Source organism: Myotis brandtii, unplaced genomic scaffold (assembly GCF_000412655.1).
Source record: "Myotis brandtii unplaced genomic scaffold, ASM41265v1 scaffold447, whole genome shotgun sequence".
Lineage (NCBI taxonomy): Eukaryota > Metazoa > Chordata > Mammalia > Chiroptera > Vespertilionidae > Myotis > Myotis brandtii.
In genome coordinates, this window is record NW_005367108.1 from 769,205 (window position 1) to 785,020 (window position 15,816).

General features: G+C 41.1%; 1 protein-coding gene and 1 long non-coding RNA gene across 8 annotated transcripts in view; both read left to right on the plus strand.

Annotated features, from left to right (window-relative positions):
- LOC106727547 overlaps positions 1–7,280 on the plus strand; it is an 11,343-nt gene extending 4,063 nt beyond the window's left edge. The window contains exons 2-3 of the long non-coding RNA XR_001363777.1: positions 4,877–4,882; positions 7,124–7,280. This is a non-coding gene — a long non-coding RNA (uncharacterized LOC106727547). The remainder of the gene's footprint in view (positions 1–4,876; positions 4,883–7,123) is intronic.
- The window catches only part of HMBOX1 (homeobox containing 1), a 206,720-nt gene that overhangs the window by 147,879 nt on the left and 43,025 nt on the right, over positions 1–15,816 (plus strand). The window lies entirely within an intron of this gene.

Here is a 15,816-nt window from a genome sequence, read left to right on the forward strand (position 1 = left end):
CTTTTGTATTGTGTGGGGTTTTTTTTTGGTCTGTATGTCATTTATTTCCGCTCTGATCTTTGTTATTTCCTTCGTTCTGCTCACTCTGGGCTTTTCTTGGTGCTCTCTTTCTAATTCTTTAAGTTGCAGAGTTAGATGGCTTATTACCAGTTTTTCTTGTTTTTTGAGGTAGGCCGTAATGCTATGAACTTCTCTCTCAGGACTGCTTTCACTATGTCCCATAGATTTTGGATTGTTGTGTTTTCATTGTCATTTGTTTCCAGGATGTTTTTTATTTCTTCTTTGATCTCTTTGGTAACCCAATCATTGTTTAATAGTATGCTATTCAGGCTCCAAGTGTTTGAATTTTTGTGATTGCTTTTTTTGTAGTTGATTTCTAGTTTTATGCCATTGTGATCTGAGAAGATGCTTGATATGATTTCAATCTTCTTGAATTTGGAGAGACTTTTCCTGTGTCCCAATATGTGGTCTATCTTTGAAAATGTCCCATGTGCACTTGAGAAGAATGTATATTCTGTAGCTTTGGGGTGGAATGTTCTGAAGATGTCGATTAAGTCTATCTTACCTAGTGAATAATTTAGGATTGCTGTCTCTTTGCTGATTTTTTGTCTAGAGGATTTATCCAGTGATGTTAAGGGGTATTAAAGTCTCCTGCTATGATTGTATTGCTTCAATCTCTCCCCTGCTATCTTCCAGAAGTTTTTTAATGTATTTCAGTGCTCCTACTTTGGGTACATATATGTTTACCAGAGTTATATCCTCTTGTTGTATCAATCCCTTTAGAATTACAAAGTGGCCTTTCTTGTCTCTTGTTATGGTCTTCACTTTAAGGTCTATTTTCTCAGATATAAGTATTACTACCCCAGCTATTTTTTTCATTTCCATTTGCCTGAAAGATATTTTTCCATCCCTTCACTTTCAGTCTGTGTGAGTCCCTTGTTCTGAGGTGGGTCTCCTGTAGACAGCATATATATGGGTCATGTTTTCTTATCTATTCAGTCACTCAATATATTTTGATTGGAGCATTTACTAGTAATCCATTTACGTTTAATGTTATTATTGATAGGTACTTGTTTGTAGCCATTTCTATTCTTTATGCCTGTGTTCCTCCCTCCCTTTCTATTTCTTCCTTTTACAGCATTCCCTTCAGCATTTATTGCATTGCTGGCTTATTAGTGATAAACTCCCTTAGCCTTTTTTTTTTTTTTTTTTTTTTTTTGTCTGTGAAGCTCCTGATTTCCCCTTCAATTTTGATTGATAGTCTTGCTGGATAGAGTATTCTTGGATTCAGTCCTTTGCTTTGCATCACTTTGTATACTTCATTCCATTCCATTCTGGTTTGACGTGTTTCTGTTGAAAAATCATTTGATAATCTTATGTGGAATCCTTTGTAGGTAACTCTCTTTCTCTTGCAGCCTTTAAGATTCTCTCTTTGTCATTAACATTTGCCATTGTAATTATGATGTGTTTTGGTGTGAGTCTTTTGGGGTTCATCTTGCTTAGGACTCTCTCTACTTGGGTGACTTTTTTTATTCCCCATATCAGGGAAGTCTTCTGTCATTATTCCTTCAAATATATTCTCTAATCTTTGCCTGCTCTTCTTATTCTTCTGTCACCCCTATTATACGTATGTTACTTTGTTTCATGTTGTCCCAAAGCACACTTAGGCTCTCCTCCTGCTTTTTAATTTTTTTATCCAGTTGCTGTCCAGATTGGGCTTGTTTCTCTACCTCATCTTCTAACTCTCTAATTCAGTCCTCTGCTTCTTCTAGTCTACCATTGAAACCTTCCATCCCAATTTTTTTGTAGCTATATCACTTTTGATTTCTTCCTGATTTTTGCATAGGTTGTTGATTTTCTCGTCCATCCTGTTTATGAACTGTATGACCATTACTCTGAATTCTTTTACTGATATATTGCATGCCTCCGTTTCACTTATTTCCTTTCTCGGTGATTACTCTTTTTCTTTCCTTTGGGGATTGTTTTGTTGTCTCTCCAATCTAGCTATCACCAGAAGGTCCATATGCCGAGTTGGGGGGGCCTGAGCCGTGTGTGGCAGCAGCATCATGCCACCAGAGTGTCACTGAGGAGCTCAGACACCGAGACGTGTGGCTGCAATGGTTGGCAGGAGCCACATGTGCCTGCGCTGAGATTCAGAGTCACAGGTGCTCAGTGCAGCCTTGTGCGTACGCCGAGAATCAGGGTCCCTGCACATGCGCGCTGAGAAACAGAGTTCCTGCATGCCTGTACTGAGGATCAAAGTCCCCGTGTATGCACACTGAGCATCGAGAATCAGAGTCTCTGGCGCTTGGTGCAGCCTCAAGTGTGCTCCAAGAATCAGGGTCCCCGTGTGCACACGATGATAAACAGAGTCTCCGCGTGCACATGCCTAGAATCAAAGGCACTGGCGCTCAGTGTGGCCTTCAGCACGTGGGCTGATAAAGTCCCTGGCTTGCTAGGGGGACAGGGTTGCACAGCCTCCCAGTGTCGGCAGGAGGCCCACTCATGTGCCACCGATCACGCAGACCCTATGCCGCTGCCTCAGGCCAGCAGCGAGGGGGATGCCCTCTGTGTCTCACAGAAATCTGTGGCCTGGATGTCTGGAGTCTCAGTGTCCCTGGGTCTGCAGCTGCTATGGTAGCAGGTCTTTGTCCAGAGTGGCTGTAGGATCCCGGTTTGCATCTGAGGCCAGTCTGAGTGGTGGTGAGGTTAGAATCCTAGTCACAGCAGTTCTGTCCTTGAAGATGGCATGGTTTCTGTGCCAGCGCCAGCCACCCGGGAGTGTTTGCAGCAGCAGTGGGATCTCGCAATCTAAGACCACCTGGTCAGCCAGCCCCCGAAAGTCCTTCAGGATCTAACTGTCCCTAGCTCACACACACACACTCTCCAGACACGTCTACACACTCCCCTTTTGCTCCTTCACTCTCTTACACTCTCTCTCCCCCTGCTCTCTCCGCCATCTGTCTCCTAGTATATGATGTTTTAATTGTTTTACTGCATTCAGTGTGCTAATATTTTCTTGAGGATTTTTGCATTTATGCTCATCAAGGATATTGGTTTATAATTTATTTCTTTTTGTAATCTCTTTGTCTGGTTTTGGTATCAGTGTAATATTGGGAGGGCCACTGAGATTTAACTTTCTTTGGTAAGGAGTTTGGCCTAAATGTGCTTAGTCCCAAAGGTTAGAAATACTTGGGTTGGTTTTTTTTTGCTTTGATTTAGTAATTACTTCTCTGACTAGAGCACCAGGACCTGATCCATAGTAGGTAGTCAGTACTTTTTTTTTTTAAATCCTCACCTGAAGACTTTTTTCCCCATTGATTTCTAGAGAGAATGGAAGGGAAGGGAGAGAGAGTCAGAGAGAAAAACATCAATGTGATAGAGACACACTGATCAGTTGCCTCCTGAATGTGCCCCGACCTGAGTGAACCTGCAACCCAGGTACGTGACCTTGACTGAGAATAGAACCTGCAACCCTTATGTCTGAGGGCCGATGCTCTTAACCACTGAGCATACCAGCCAGCGTGGTACTCAGTACTTTTTAAAGCTGAATTGACCTTGGATTCAGTTTTCCCATATGAAATGGTAAAAATAAATTAAATATGATTATGAAATGTTCAATATATTTAGGCCGAATCTATAGTAGAATTATCCTTTTAGTCTCCTGCTTATAAGTAATGTTTACAGGATTTTGTTTTGATGGAGAGTCTTATCTATAATAATAAAAGCATAATATGCTAATTAGACTAGATGACCTTCCGGACAAAGCCAGGGCTGGGAGGGAAGACCAGGTCCCGGGTGTCTGCCGGCAGCCAGAGGGAAACCCGAGTCCCGGGTGCCAGAGGAAGCCTGAGTCCTGGGTGACAGGGAAGACGATGCTGGCAGCAGGGAAAGGAAGGCCTACTCTTGCACAAATTTCGTGCATCGGGCCTCTAGTATGTAATAAGATAATAATTTTCCATTAGAGATTTTTACTTCCTAAGATTAAATGAACAGCCCTGACCGGTTTGGCTCAGTGGATGGAGCGTCGGCCTGTGTACTGAAGGGTCCCGGGTTCGATTCTGGTCGGGGACATGTACCTTGGTTGCGGGCACATCCCCATTAGGGGACGTGAAGGAGGCAGCTGATCGATGTTTCTAACTCTCTATCCCTCTCCCTTCCTCTCTGTAAAAAATCAATAAAATATATTTTTTTAAAAAGATTAAATGAACCAAAAAGAGAATCTATTAAGCAGAGGTAAAACCAAATGAATTTTTATATTGAGATTTCTCAATAATTTCAGTAATAAAAAAAGAATGAAATTGCATGTATGAAACTAAGTTTAGCTTCTAGATGATATAGAATACATAATTACATTGAGAGAGCTTCATGTGTTCTTTCCAATTGTCTCATTTGACCAGCAAATGGCGTACTAGAAAGAGCATTTGACTCAGAGCCAGAAGATCTGGTTTGGGCTTTGCTATTAACCCAACTGTGTAACTTTGTGTAGGTTACAAACCCTTGAGCTGTAGCTTCCTCATCTGTAAAGTGAAGTTTTTCAATAGCCAATAGTGAATTATATATCATCTAAGACTTGACTATCTCTCTTCCTGCCTACTTCTTGATTACTTCCCAGCTCATTAACATCACTACCTGAAATTGAGGGAGATTTAAAGAGAGAGAGAGAGAGAGAGAGAGAGAGAGAGAGAGAGAGAGAAAGAAGGGAGCTTAGAAATAAGAACATGCAGAAGCCAAAAATTAATAATAAAAAAATAAAATAAAATGCTGACAATTAAGCGTTTGCTTAAGGAAAAGTTTGGATCCAGTAGCCAAAATAAGATTATAGGTTATCATTGATGTTATCCATCTGTTCCTTTCCTCACTCTCTTTATTATAGATAAGAGTAAAGCCATTTATTGAATAAAATGAATCCTTATATGCTTGATTAAAGTGAAAGAATGAGATTTATTGTCCTAGAGACCTGACATTTACAATCTGATTTATTTTTCTCATCAAGAAATCTTTATTCTTTAATTCTTTTTCTTCAGAACCTACCATGTAACAGATGTGAATTTAAATAATAACATCTGACTGGTTTGCAATGTTGTACATATTTCTCTGCCTAAAAAAATAAGTTTTCATATTAGTTTCTAATTGGTATAAGTTCTAATTGTGCTACTGACTCAGTTTTTAATTTTTTTGAAGATACCAATATACATTTATCACATTTCAATCTAAGGAAGGGGTTAATTTAAAATTTGATAACATTAATACCAATAGGTGATATTCCTAGTGCATTTTCATAATTGGACGTCAAAGGCTTTGCAGTACTTCTTATTTCCAAGGCAACAAGAACTACCCATAGTATCACAGTGATTAAAATTTCAGTGAAAAAGATATTGAGCACTCAGCTCTGCATAAGACTTCATTTAATCTTAATTTTCAGTTTTTAACCTTAATTTTAATTGGTGAGTGTCTTTAATCCAGGAATTGGTTATCTTTGGTTTAATTTTATATTACGTGGTATAACCAGGAAGAATGTATGTTGCAAAAATGAAAAAGCTTTTCCAAAAAGCAATCGTAGAGAAGGTCACAGTATGAATTTTATCAGTGAAAATGGGACTTTTTATTTTCTAACAGGAAATATAAATCCCCTAACCTCAGAGCAATGCATGATGTTTTTTTCTAGACTGAATGGGTGAATAAATACATATGCACAAACTGTAAAGCCAGCAAAGTACTAGCCTTACTCACATATATTAGTGTAAGTAAAAAAGTATTCTATTCCTCACACTGTATACCAAGATAAATGAATCAAATGAATCAAAAAAGTGAATCCATAAAAGTAACAGAAGAAAACGCAAGTGATTCTTCCATATCCTGGAAATGGAGAAATTTTTCCTATGACTCAAAAATCTAAAAACACTAAGGTAAGAAAGGGTTGCTAAATTTCATTGTATAAATGAAAATAACTTTGGGAACCATGAGCAAAGTTAAAAAAAATAAATTGAAAAACTATTTGCCACTTATAATTATCCCTGGTATACTAGTATAAAAGAACTATTAAAAGGGAGAGAAGACCTAAAACTCTATAGAAAATGGACTAAAGATATCAGCAGAAAAACAAATGAAAATGGTCCTTAAACATATGAAAAGATGTTCAGTTTAACTCATGGTAAGAGAAATTAAAATTCAAATTATACTGAGATGTCATTCTTTTCCTATCACATTGGCAAAAATCCAAAAGTTCCACAACATTTTCTATTGATTGGGCTGTAGAGACATGGGCACTCTCATACATGGCTTGTGAGTATGCAAAATGGCACAACTTCGTGGAGAGGAATTGGACAATATCAGAGAAAATAACCCATGGGCTTACCCTTGACTCAACATTCCCACATCTAGAGAATTATCCCGAAGATACACTGGCAAAAACATGCAAAGGTAGCAGCCCTGGTTTCTCCTTTTTCTAATAAGGCAATCAAGGCTTTATAAGATTGAGTAAATTCCCAGGGCCACAAACCTAATAAGTGGCCTAGCCACATGCAGACCTTTAAACAATGCTAACCATAGATTTGAGCTCTGCTTATTAACTAAAGAGGAGTGTTCTTTTTATTTGGGAGTATGCAGATTGTTTTTAATATATGGACTTGGCCTTTGTTAACTCTGAAGTCTGATGCCACTAGATTAACATGTGTTGCAACCTTCCGTCTGCTTGAGAGCATATGGAGATTGTAATGGGGGAAAGATGAAACAAAAATGGCAAAACGATTCATAATTGTTGAAGCTGGCTAGTATGTACAAGGGGACTCATGGTTTATTACACTTTGAAGGTTTGCCATTTCCCATAATTAAAAAGATTTTTGTTGTCATTGTTTAAAGAGGACCTGACTAGATTTTAATGAGTAAAGTAAATTTAGAAAATTGACTAATATTTATTCATTGAGCTATTTATTTATAGAACATCTATCTGCTTATGTGCTATCACTGAGCTAAGCTTACCTCAAGTAGTTTACATATTCACAAGAGGAAAAAGGTATCTATATCGTATGTCAGAAACATCTGCACATTCAAATAATGTAAGATTCAAATGTGACTTTTATTCAGCAATCCTGTGTCCCTTTGTTACTTACTAGGTATGAAGTAAAGTGCTAGGGATGGAGAGAATACATTTTAGAGTAGAAGGCCTAAAACGTCTTTAGAGTGTATGGTCAGAAGTTTTGGATGCTTTGTGGCCTTGGAGCAAAGTTACTTTTAAAATTAAATGTTGGGGTGACATTATTTAATAGGACCACATAAGTTTCAAGTGTACATGTCTGTGATACTCATCTGCATATTGCATTGTGTACCCACCACCCAAAGTCAAATCTTCTTCTGTTGCCATATATTTGGCCCTCTTTACTTCCTCCCCACCCCTCTTCCCTCTGGTAACTACCATACTGTTGTCTCTATCTTTGAGTTTCAGGTTTATGTCCCACATATTAATGAAATCATATGGTTCTTAGCTTTTTCTGTCTGACTTATGTCACTTAACATCTTCTGATGTACTCTTTCCTTTTTAAGCATTCAGAGTTTTGGTCTGGATAGTCTTTTAGCTTTGGAAACCGGTATGTCTCTGGAGTGCTGGCTATATGAGTGGGACACAGAAGAGTGGGATCTGGCTATTGTACCTATGCTGGTCTCAAGACAGAAAGATAAAAGAAACCTTTAAATCTCCTTATACAGGTTCTCAGTTCCAATTAAGCAAGATAGAAAGAAGCAACAACTTAAAAAGGACTTTAGCTAGTTACAGGAATAAATCTAAGAGTACCTAGCTGCGACAGGCAAAAGCAACAGAAGATAATGGTTAAGAGTACCCACTTTGGGCCAGATTTGTGTGTATAGGTAATTTATTGCGCTTATTTTTCATCAGAGTAGTTGAATGATGAGTCTGTGTCTGGGTGTGTTCAGGAAAATGAAGGCAAGTGAATATGTCTGTGTGTGTTTGTAATTAAAACTGTTACATGTTTTATTTTATTTTTTTTTTGATCAGTATACCCATAATACCTATATTTTTTGTTCCTCTTAGATTCTTTTCATGTTCATCTTCAGTGAACAGTATAAAACAGAAGCACTACTAAACCCCATGAAATTATAATGAAAACAGTTTTTGTTGTTGATTTTACCTTTGTCAATCTCCAAAACAACTTTAAACATTAACCCAAAATATTCTCCTGTTACCTCCTCCAACAGGCAAAGAATCAGTATTAAAAATTGCAGCTAGAGAGTGTCTCTTCCCCCAAAATTTATAAATAGTTTTTTAGGATAAAAGTACCTCTTCACAAAGAAAAATAGCATCACAACCGTGATATTATAACAAACCAAGATTAAATCATAGCTCTAAATTTGGTATCACTGCCGTTGACCTGACAAGCTATAAGTCTGAATATCTCATCTGAATTAGAGACATGGGTCTAGTGCACAGATGCATTTTATGTGTGTTTATACATCCTGGGAGAATCAACATAGAAGAGACAGATCCGTTTGTAGAGTGTTTCTAAAATGTTGCTTGAGGTTTCTGTAATTTAATTCTCTTGGTATTTTCTGCATTTTGGAATTCTTCCCAGGACAGTTTATTAGTACTTGGATTTTGGTTTCAGCCTCTTTCCTTTCTCCTTTTTACTTTTAATGTTTTCAGTGAATACTTGGACTGTGAAGGTTAAGAAAACCAATAGTTCCAGAAACTAAATTCTATATTTAACTGCAGACTGGGTGTGGTTCAGACAACTGCAATGCAAGCTTGCTAGTGTGTTTTGCCAGTCATCAAAACCCTGACCTGCAGGGAACATTTCGTTTCCTAGTCTTCTGACTCTGGAATATGCTGAATTATGATGATGTGGTGATATATGGTATCCACTTTTGTGGGTGTAAATAAAATATAGACAAAAGAGTTGCATAGGTTCAAACTTGAAGTCACTCTGGAAGATGTTTCTTTTGTGGTGTTCTATAATAATCTCTGAATGATATTAACCTGCCCTGTTTTCATGGTGCTGCTTCCCATAATTCTTTTACCTTTTTAAAAAACATTATTGTTCTTTTTATTTTAGAGACAGAGGAAGGGAGAAGGGAGAGAGAGAAAGAGAAACATCGATTGGTTGCCTCCCATATGTGCCCCAACTGGAAATCTAACCTGCAACCCTTTGGTGCAAGGGACAATGCTCCAACTAACTGAGCCACCCATGCAGGGCCTTTTATTACCTTTAATTACCACTGGGCAATTAAAAATTTTTTTATACAAGAAGTCTTTACTTTAGCTCCCATTTCATGAATTCATGTTTTCTTTTAATGTTTTGTCCTTCTTGGTTTGCTTGTTATTTGTCAGTTTGATAAAATAATATTAATTACCATAAAAATAGAGAAATAACTGTTTGTTTTCCTAGTAAGATTTACCCTCCTTTAAAAAAGGAAAAACACTGTCTCTTGAAGAGAATCCTGTTACTTTGTAAAATGGAGAAATAATCACCTTTTTCTTCCTTAGCAGTATTCTTGTGTATTGTTTTGTGTAATGTCCCAGTATTATTCATACTAAACAGAACTCCATGAAGAGACCTGCTCATTTTAGTAAGTTTACACCTCAGAGCAGAAACGCTTATAAATGTTTCCTTATACTATTCTTCTGAGAGATTGAGACCTATCCAGATGTTTCTTTGAATGACAACTTGTATCATCCTATATAATAAAGAGATATTATGCAAATTAACCCTCATGCCATCACCAGATGGCTGCGCCCACAGCGGAGGCGGGGTTCCTGTAACAAGCCATAACGAGCGATCAGCAGGAACCTTAGGCTGCATGGCACTGGGCCGGGGCCGGGGACCTGAGGCTGTGCCCCCACCCAGCAGGGCTTGACAGAGGACCTCAGGCCACGCCCCCCGCAACGGCCGGAGGCCAAGTTCCTGTAACGAGCCTTAACTAGCAATCAGCAGGGATCTGAGGCTGTGCCTCCCCCGCCCCCCCATCCCCCCGGTGTGGCTTGACCAGGGAACCTCGGCTGTGCCCCCCCCCACCCGGCACCGGGCCAGGGAACCTGAGGCTGTGCCTCCCGCCCAGTGCCGGGTCAGCGACCTGAGGATGTGCCCCCAGCCCAGTAGGGCTTGACGGGGGTGGGGCCGGCCAAGTCTGGATCTCGCCCAGTGGGGTAGGTGCTGGCCGGGTCTGGGTCTCACATGATTTTGAGGCGCGTGTGGGTGGGCAGGGATTTGACTCTGGGTCCTGAGGCACGCCCCAGACTCTGACAAGAGGAAGCTATTCACATTTTACTAATTTTCTTTCATCTCTGACATTTCTTTATAGAGAAAGGGCAAATAGCAATATTAAAATATTTCCTCTAATCGATTCCCTTTTATTGTGCATGAATTTCGTGCACCAGGCCACTAGTTTATTTATTTAAAAAAAAAATCCATCATTTCAACATACGTACATATGTGCTTTATGTTTTTTATTATTTACCACAAGTAAAGGTCAGGAATTGTTATCTTTCTTTTAAATTTTTTTTACTGTTTCACTTTATTACTGCTGTGTATGTGCTCCATGTGAGTGATGTAGGTGCTTATGTAGGTGGATTCAACTTACAGTGAAAATCACGTTACATCGCGCCATAGGAACAGATCTCTGATGTAACCCGAGGACCTACATAGACATACAAAGGTAAAGATTTGGATGGTAATACTTTTAAATAATGGTTCACCCTAAGTGTTGAATAGTTAGTATATTTTTTGTTACCTTTTGTCTTTTGTGTTTTCTGATAATATTGTTGTTAAAAATAAAAATTTTTGAATTAAGTCTGGGGTTTCAGTCTCAACTGTGCTACGAGCTATATATCCTTAGGCAAATTACTTGCTATAAAAGGGGTGCTATGATTTAATACTAAATAAATGACAGTGCATGCAAAATAAGCATGGTATATTACACACATAGTAGGTGTTTAATAAATATATTCTTCCTACTACTAAACAGTTAGTACAAAAATATTAAATAAGAACTTTCAAAAGGAATGCTGTGATTTCTTCAAATGGCATTTTCTGAAGAGTTATTTTCTATATTTCTAAGACTTAGCCAATAAAAGTCTTGCATTGTTTTACTCACAAGGAAGTCATTCATCACCAGTGCTGAAGCATATTGTAATAATGCAATTTTTCTTCTATTGTTTAACACTATTTCATTCACATGTTTCTTCAAATTAGGCCATATCTGTCATTTTACCATGACATTCCACTTAATAGATTTACCATCATTGCCTTAGCCTCTTGCAAAAAGTATCATGGTTGCCCTGACTGGTTTGGCTCAATGGATAAAGCATTGGCCTGCGGACTGAAGGGTCCCAGGTTCGATTCCGGTCAAGGGCATGTATCTTGGTTGTGGGCACATCCCCAGTGGGGAGCATGCAGGAGGCAGCTGATCGATGTTTCTCTCTCATCAATGTTTCTAGCTCTCTATCCTTTTCCCCTCCTCTCTGTAAAAAAATCAATAAAATATATTTTAAAAAATAAAATAAAATACAGCCCTAAATTTAAAAAAAAAAAAGTATCATGGTCAAATGTAAAGAAATTGGGAAAAAATTTACTGAATTTCCTATCCAAACAAAAGTACTATCCTGGTCAGATGGTTTCTTTGGTGTCTGCTCAATTCAGCAGCAACATAACGAAGAAAATGAGATTTAAGTTTCTTTGTGATTGTGAAGTACTGAAGACAGTTTTACTCTTAGAAATAAAATGAAAAAATAAGCAAATTTGTTCTAAGCAGTGAGAATGTTTTTAATTTCCTCATTTTATAAGGAAGAAAGAAGTAATTCTCACTACCTATATTGATAAAAGGTAGGTGAATAATGATTTCTTTGCATTTTTAGGTATTTCAATACCTTAAGATATTTCTTCATTATAATACTAGAGACCCGGTGCACAAAATTCATGCACGGGGAAGGGGTGTCCCTCAGCCCAGCCTGCACCCTCTCCAATCTGGGACCCCTCGAGGGATGTCCCTCTCACAATCCAGGACTGCTGGCTCCCAACCGCTCACCTTCCTGCCTGCCTGATTGCCCCTAACCGCTTCTGCCTGCCAGCCTGATCACCTCCTAACCACTCCCCTGCCAGCCTGATCGACGCTTGACTGCTCCCCTGCCGGCCCGATGGAACCTAACTGCCCTCCCCTGCTGGCATGGTCACCCCTAACTGCCCTTCCCTGCCGGCCTGGTCACCCCTAACTGTCCTCCCCTGCAGTCCTGGTTGCCCCCAACTGCCCTCCCCTGCTGGCCCGGTCACCCCAAACTGCCCTCCATTGCCAGCCTGGTTGCCCCTAACTGCCCTCCCTGCCTGCCTGGTCACCCTCGCCTGCTCTCCCCTGCAGGCCTGGTCACCCCTAACTTCCCTCCCCTGCAGGCCTGGTCCCCTCCAACTGCATATTACCTCTTTATTATATAGGATAGGATGGGAGATGGCGATTAACCATGAAACGACGTTTGTCGGGTCCAACGTAACCCGGGGACTGTCTGTAATGTAAAAAGTCATAGACATACAAAGGTAAAGATTTGGATGGTAATACTTTTAAATAATGGTTCACCCTAAGTGTTGAATAGTTAGTATATTTTTTGTTACCTTTTGTCTTTTGTGTTTTCTGATAATATTGTTGTTAAAAATAAAAATTTTTGAATTAAGTCTGGGGTTTCAGTCTCAACTGTGCTACGAGCTATATATCCTTAGGCAAATTACTTGCTATAAAAGGGGTGCTATGATTTAATACTAAATAAATGACAGTGCATGCAAAATAAGCATGGTATATTACACACATAGTAGGTGTTTAATAAATATATTCTTCCTACTACTAAACAGTTAGTACAAAAATATTAAATAAGAACTTTCAAAAGGAATGCTGTGATTTCTTCAAATGGCATTTTCTGAAGAGTTATTTTCTATATTTCTAAGACTTAGCCAATAAAAGTCTTGCATTGTTTTACTCACAAGGAAGTCATTCATCACCAGTGCTGAAGCATATATATTTAAGGGTCAGGTTTCAATGATGTTTCAGTCTGTCTGAGGAGGCAGGTTAAAAATTCCTCCCTCATAGGTACAAAGTGCAGTGGGACACAGAGGTGAGTGGTGGGAGGAAAGGCAACACTGAGATGATGTTGGAGCTGGGTCCTGTGGAGCATGATTTTGATGACTTGGGAAGAGGAAGAAAGTATATGGCAGTGGAAGCAGTATATGCAAAGGCACAGAGGCATGAAAAAGTGGGTAACTGGAGTGTATGGTCAGTCAGGCAGGAAATGAGGCTGGGAAAGTAGGTTACCCAGAAAAACCTGTATTGCCACAGTTGCAACATTTGTTTTTCTCAAAAACGAAGAAAATGAGATTTAAGTTTCTTTGTGATTGTGAAGTACTGAAGACAGTTTTACTCTTAGAAATAAAATGAAAAAATAAGCAAATTTGTTCTAAGCAGTGAGAATGTTTTTAATTTCCTCATTTTATAAGGAAGAAAGAAGTAATTCTCACTACCTATATTGATAAAAGGTAGGTGAATAATGATTTCTTTGCATTTTTAGGTATTTCAATACCTTAAGATATTTCTTCATTATAATACTAGAGACCCGGTGCACAAAATTCATGCACGGGGAAGGGGTGTCCCTCAGCCCAGCCTGCACCCTCTCCAATCTGGGACCCCTCGAGGGATGTCCCTCTCACAATCCAGGACTGCTGGCTCCCAACCGCTCACCTTCCTGCCTGCCTGATTGCCCCTAACCGCTTCTGCCTGCCAGCCTGATCACCTCCTAACCACTCCTCCCCTGCCCTGATCGACGCTTGACTGCTCCCCTGCCGGCCCGATGGAACCTAACTGCCCTCCCCTGCTGGCATGGTCACCCCTAACTACTGTTCCCTGCCGGCCTGGTCACCCCTAACTGTCCTCCCCTGCAGGCCTGGTCCCCCCCAACTGCCCTCCCCTGTAGGCCCGGCCACCCCCAACTGCCCTCCCCTGATGGCCTGGTCGCCCCCATCTGCTCTCCCCTGCAGGCCTGGTCCCTCCCAACTGCCCTTCCCTGCTGGCCTGGTCCCCCCCAACTGCCCTCCCCTACTGGCCTGGTCCCCACCAACTGCCCTCCCCTGCTGGCCTGATCGCCCACAACTGCCCTCCCCTGCCGGCCATCTTGTGGTGGCCATCTTGTGTGTTGGAGTGATGGTCAATTTGCATATTACCTCTTTATTATATAGTATGTATATTAACATGGAAACTACAGGATAAGAATACAAGCTGATTGCCAAACAAGGTACTGAGATAGATTATGTGGATATACATACAGCTCTAGATAACTGATCTTCTGATAGAATTCAGTTATCATGGAGCTGATTTTGTTCTTTGAATTTAGTCTATTCATGTTGTTATGCTAAGTACCAATTATTCTCCAAAGATTTAATTCTAGGGTGGGAAGTATTTTTCCTATCAAAAGTCTAAGAAGGAACAAAGGATCCACACAAACAAGAACTATGATTCTTTAGAATCATAGCACAATACAATTTTGAGAACTTGAAGGACCCTTGAAAATTATATAACACTAGAGGCCCAGTGCACAAAAATTTGTGCACTAGGGGGGTCCCTCAGCCTGGCCTGTGCCCTCTCGCAGTCTGGGACCCCTTGGGGGATGACCACCTGCTGGTTTAGGCCCGCTCCCTGGGGAATTGGGCCTAAGCTGGCAGTCAGACATCAGTCTGGCAGCCCCGGAGCCCTCAGGGGATGTCCACTTGCCAGCAGGGAGCAGGCCTAAGCTGCAGTCGGACATCCTTAGCGCTGCTGAGGAGGCGGGAGAGGCTCCTACCACCACTGCTGTACTGGCAGCCGTCAGCCTGGCTTGAGGCTGAGCAGAGCTCCCCCTGTGGGAGCGCACTGACCATCAGGGGGCAGCTCCTGCATTGAGCGTCTGCCTCCTGGTGGTCAGTTTGTGTCATAGTGACCAGTCATTCCCAGTTTTTCTGCTGTTAGGGTCAATTTGCATATTACCCTTTTATTATCTAGGATAGAGGCCTGGTGCATGGGTGGGGGCCAGCCGGTTTGCCCTGAAGGGTGTCCCGGATCAGGGTGGGGGTCCCGTTGGGGTGCCTGGCCAGCCTTTGTGAGGGGCTGAGGGCCATTTTCAGGTTGGCCATACCCACTTCAGGAAAAGGGGGTCCTGCTGGGGTGCCTGGCAAGCCTGGGTGAGTGGCTGATGGCTTTTTGCAGGCTAGCCACAGCCCCTTCAGTGTGGGAGTCCAAGATGGGGTGCCTGGCCAGCAGGGACCCTCACCCCTTGAGGGTGTGGCCAGCCTGGTTGAGGGGCTGATGGCTGTTTGCAGGTTGGCCACAGCCCCCAGCCACGCACCCTCCTAGTGGAGGCTGGCTGGAAGCAGGTATCTGGGATTTATTTATCTTCTATAATTGAAACTTTGTTGCCTTTAGTGGAGGCCACAGCTGGCCAGGGCAGGCAAGAAGCTTGGCTTCCTCCATCGCCGGGGCAACCAAGCCTCCTGCTTGCTCCAGCTCCGTGGCTGCCAGCCGCCATCTTGGTTGGGTTAATTTGCATATAGTCGCTCTGATTGGCTGGTGGGTGTGGCTTGGGGCGTAACGAAGGTATGGTCAATTTGCATGTTTCTCTTTTATTAGATTAGATAATAAAAGCCTAATATGCTAAGTGTCTGGTCGTCTGGTGACTGGTCCACTTTTCAACCAATCAAAGCATAATATGCTAATGATATGCTGAGACTGTTCAACCACTCTCTATGACATGCACTGATCACCAGGGGGCAGATGCTCTGACCAGTAGGTTATCTTGCTGCTGGG